We start from the raw sequence: 5,322 nt of genomic DNA on the forward strand, positions 1-5,322 counted from the left end.
ATTGTTCGAGAAAAATAATAATAAAATATTCGAAAAGTGGAATATTACCAAAATACCCCTAGAAGAATGGATAGTTACAAAAATGGCACTCCAATTAGAATCAGAGCATCTACCGTGACCATCCGAGCAAAATCCTTCGAACTCAAATCTCAACCGTCGGATCTCCTCCAAAATTTGATATGATCTAGAACGAACACGCACGAATCATCACATCCAACGACTAGTATTCAAAGCCAAGGTCGGTAAGGCTATGATCGGAGTTGATATCTCTGAAAAATTATCCAAAAATTTCGATCTCTAAATAACGAAGATTCTGGAGCTCTCAATGTCGGTTTAAGCATCTCCTATAAAGTCTGAAGTAGGAGCAACAATACGGAATAAAAATCGAGAAAGGTCGATTCCCCAATCGAAGGCAATGAGCGTTTAGATTATGGGTCTCCTACTCTTAGATTTCTTCCAAATTCGAGAGCAATCCTCGACCATTTCTCTTCAAACTTATTCCTACAGTTTCTCAACAAGATTATCCACAAGTTCTATGAAGGAATAGAGTGCTGAAAGTGCCCAGAAACCATTCCTTCAATTCAATCCTCCATTGAAGTACTTTAAGAAAAACTTGAAAATCCAATCCGAGGATACATGATAACTCGTCGAGTAAAAATGATTCCAATCAGTTTCTGCACCTCCAAGGAATGCTTCCATAGAAGACCACGAAGAAAAATAACCTCGAGAGCGTGCCGAATTGAAGGAAATAGGTTTCAAAATTAAAATGGGGATAAGAGTCGAATTCCTATCTACGATCTCTTTTCCTTCAAATAAAGGATTCCTCTAGCTTCAGAGGAATAAGTTGAGTAAACTTGATAAAGGAATCAAGAGCTGAAACATCGTAGAACAAGCTACCGAAGTGATCGAAAATCTGGCATTTCGAGTGAGTTCCATACTGGGAACGATTTTTGGAAATTAAGGTCCTAGACTCAAAGACATTCGTCCAAACCAATTCCTTTAGACCTCAAAATTTGTTCAGAGAAAGAAAACGATGATATGGCCAGTTCAATTGAACTGTCCAAGTCAACTCAAAATTTGACATTTTCTCGAATTTTCTCAATTTTAACCCCATTCTAGACCGATTCTCGTAAAAAACTTTATAGTTTCATAAACTAGACACAATAAGGAGTATGTGGAAGGAAATTTGAAGTAATTCAGATACCGGAAGCTCAAGAATGGAGGTCCCAAACGTCGACGACGAGACAAGTAGCCCCCTTGGACTCTTTGTTAAGAAATACTTGTAGAAATCGCTTGGATTTTCATATGAACCCTAAACCAAGTATGAATTAAGAATATACGGAAAAAAAAACCCAAAGAACCCTGAGTTAAGACCCTGAACCAATCAAATAGCTCGAGATTTAAGTAATGGCAAATAAGAATATTTTAGAGAGCTTTTTCTTTCTATTTAAGATTTTGATATTCAAAAAGCTAAAAAACAAGGAGATGAAATATTAATGATATTAATGGGTCATAGGTTGAAGAAGAGGAGTGAGTGAAAATAAAAAGGGAGATGATTTATGCAACTCACTAATAGTTAGAACCTTATACCACTCTTTTGTTAATGATAGCTTGGTTCTTGTCCGAGAATAGTGGCCCTTAGGTTCTAAGTACATGGTTCTCTGAACCAATCAAATAGCTCGAGATTTAAGTAATGGCAAATAAGAATATTTTAGAGAGCTTTTTCTTCTGAACCAATCAAATAGCTCGAGATTTAAGTAATGGCAAATAAGAATATTTTAGAGAGCTTTTTCTTTCTATTTAAGATTTTGATATTCAAAAAGCTAAAAAAACAAGGAGATGAAATATTAATGATATTAATGGGTCATAGGTTGAAGAAGAGGAGTGAGTGAAAATAAAAAGGGAGATGATTTATGCAACTCACTAATAGTTAGAACCTTATACCACTCTTTTGTTAATGATAGCTTGGTTCTTGTCCGAGAATAGTGGCCCTTAGGTTCTAAGTACATGGTTCTATGTGGTGGAGGACTGTAATTATTCTTATTTCTTTTCCTTTAGACACTCGGTGGTTAGGAGCAAATCGAACAAAGTGTTCGTCCAAAATTTTTAAAAGGGCCCAACCAGATTCGAAGGTGGTTAGGAGCAAATCGAACAAAGTGTTCGTCCAAAATTTTTAAAAGGGCCCAACCAGATTCGAACTGGTGACCTCTTGATCTGCAGTCAAATGCTCTACCACTGAGCTATGAACCCATTTTATAAGTTATAGAATCATTCCAAGAATCTCAATGGATGGGTTACAAACTCATATTACCAATCTCGACAACTGGATGTGTCACCGCCGTTAGAAGAACGACCGTATCAGAGCAAGTCATGGGGATAGAAGATCCTGTTGAAGGATGATAGACCAACCGTAATCTTCAGCCCAACGAGCCAAGCTTTTGTAGAAGCAAGAACCCTTGTATTAAAGAAATTAACACCTTCTTATACAAAATTTGGATAAACCAAGATATAAAGCTAGAATTAGATTATGAGATCCAAGAGTGAGAAGCAAGATTTGAAACCTTTTTCTAAATTGAGTCACTTCATAATCGAACTTGATCAAGGCTTGATTGAATAACTCAGATGCAATCTACCACAAGAATTGCATGAAACTTAAAAACAACAAAGATATGCTAAGATTTCTATAAGGGGGGACCTCTCAACTTAAGAGATCAATTTCATTGATCACAAATATGTTTTTACATAATAATTTGTGGTGAACGTGGAGATCAAACACGTGACCTTCAAATCTTCAGTTTGACGTTCTCCCAATAGAGCTATCCCCGCTAATATTAAAAATGAAAATTCATAAGTAAAGGCACTTCCACTAATTCATTATATTTAAAAAAGATATAATCACTAATTTTAGATTGAATAAGCAAGTTATGTTTTTAGATTGTATGGTCAGGTAATAAACTTGTATCAGGTGCGTTGAACGTGGATAAAACACGTGTGACCTTTAAATCTTCCGTCTAACAATCTCCCAACTGAGCTACTCTTGCTAACATTAAAAATGAATATTCATCAATAAAGGTATTAGGTACGCTTCTGGAAATTAAACAAAAGGCAATAGTATTAGACCGAGATGCTAGATTTAAATCTCGCATCTGGAAAATTCAACAAATATTGGAAGACATGTTGAGGGTATATGTGATGGATTTTGCAGAAAGCTGAGATAAGTACCTACCCCTTATGAAATTCGCTTATAATAATAGTTGCCAAGCCACCATACAAATTGCCACATACGAGGTTCTCTATGGACGAAGATTTTGATCCCCTATCTTTTGGGAAGAAGGACGGCAAACGATAACTATTGGTCCAGAGCTGGTGCAAATTACCAACACCGCAGTCCAGAAGATTAAAGCTAGGATACAAACCGCACAAAGCCGAGAGAAAAGCTATGTAGACCTAAGGCGCAAGGACATGGAATTGTAGGTAGGGGATCATATATTCCTAAAGGTAGCACCCCATGAGAGAGGTGCTCAGGTGGGGTAAAAAGGGGAAGCTAAGCCTTAGGTTTATCCGTCCCTTTGAGATATTAGAAAGGATTGGATCTGCGGCCTATAGAATCGGACAATGCCCAAATTTGTCTACAGTACATAATATCTTTCATGTATCCATACTACAGAAGTATACCCTAGATCCTTCGCACGTACTGGCTCATGAAACTCTCTTCTTGAGAGATGACCTAACGTATAAAGAAAACCCGATTCTAATAATAGACAAGAAAGTCAAAAGATTGACAAACAAGAAAATCGCTCTTGTTAAGGTTCTATTGGAAGAATCATAGAGTAAAAGAAGCCACTTGGGAAACAGAAGGCAAATAAGAACCTTGTACCCTGACCTATTTTAGAATAAGTACTTTCGATGACCGAAAGTTTTCAAAGGAGAGGAGAATTCGCAACACTCAAGATCTCCAATAAGAGACAGTGTATAATCCCTACTAGGTTGTATCTAGAAGCAAAGAATAGTAGAATTGAAAAAACATTGAGAAAATGGTACTTTTTCTAATTTTTATAAACATCCTGAATCATTAAATTTTTTATAGAATAATAATTACAAGGTGCTTAAAAAAGGAAGGCTACGATCGGAGAAGACTTTTCTGGTAGAAGATTCAGAAAAATAAAGAATGAAATTATAGAAATTCTAATTCTAGATGTTTCAATGATAGTGGAAAATTCGTCTATAAATTATGAATTAGGGTAGACTATTAGGGGCAAGAGGCAAGCTTGTTCCTGGACACGAATCATAGTGCTAGTAGGTTTACACACGAATAAGTCCATGTTAGGTTACCCTCTAATGTTTTCCTAAGCTAAAACCTCAACTCCTAAAGCCTAACCCAAGACATTATGTATAAACCTAGGTTCATCAATAATCCATGTACCAAGTACCCATAAGTAACCATTATCTGCTATTACGATGTGTACTAAAAGACCCCTATTCCTCTTTAGGTAGGATGTCCTGCAATATGTATCATGAGCTAGATGTTATGATAGGCCTACCTTTCTTATCAGCTAAACGAGATGTCCTGCACCACAATTTACCAGTAGGATTACATGATTATGACGACAACACTCATGTTTTCATGGGGAGAAAATTGAAGGTTATTTTAGGGGAAGGTTTTCACGATCAGTATATGATACATGACACGATGACCTCTTAGTTCTAAGCTCCTAAAAACATAACAAGAAGTAATATCCTAGCTTAAGGTCGCGATTAAGAATCTACTAGTAGGCTACTTACTAAGTTTTACTCACTCCATGTTTATCATTTTTTTTTCAAGTAACTAATAGTTGGTCGTGGATGAGAGCAGACTTTGGAGTGCGGGCCATGGACTAACCTCTATTTTTAAAATAGTATTTTTTGTTCTTCTTTTGAGTCTGTTTCTTATTTTGTGTTTGTAAGGAGTATGTATATGTAACACCTCAAACATGAAGAAAATTAGCTCCCATAAGAATAAGTCACTCATGAAAGACCCAAAGGACAGAAAGAAAAAAATTAAAGTTTTAAGCAAGAACAAGGAACTTAGTCAATTGAGTACCCTAACAAGTGATTTTAAGGAGTTAAAAGGGCTTTTAAAAATGATTGGAAAGGAAAAGTAAATGAAAAGGGAAAAAACGTCATTATATCAATTATCAAAAATCTTTCCCGATTTGTAATTTCTTATCTAGAAGGAATCTCAAGATTCAAAATAAGGGGGAAATAATCAAAAAACAATGAGGAATTTGTAGAAAAATATCAATAAAATATTTAAAAAGTGGCAAATTACCAAAATACCCCTGA

At 35.8% G+C, this 5,322-nt stretch overlaps 1 non-coding gene across 1 annotated transcript; it reads right to left on the reverse strand.

Moving 5' to 3' along the window:
* Nucleotides 1–2,178: 2,178 nt before the first annotated feature.
* On the reverse strand, nt 2,179–2,250 carry TRNAC-GCA. The gene has a single exon. It is a non-coding gene; the product is annotated as a tRNA-Cys (tRNA).
* Nucleotides 2,251–5,322: the final 3,072 nt, after the last annotated feature.

This window comes from Cucurbita maxima, unplaced genomic scaffold, assembly GCF_002738345.1.
Source record: "Cucurbita maxima cultivar Rimu unplaced genomic scaffold, Cmax_1.0 Cma_Scf00174, whole genome shotgun sequence".
Taxonomy (NCBI): domain Eukaryota; kingdom Viridiplantae; phylum Streptophyta; class Magnoliopsida; order Cucurbitales; family Cucurbitaceae; genus Cucurbita; species Cucurbita maxima.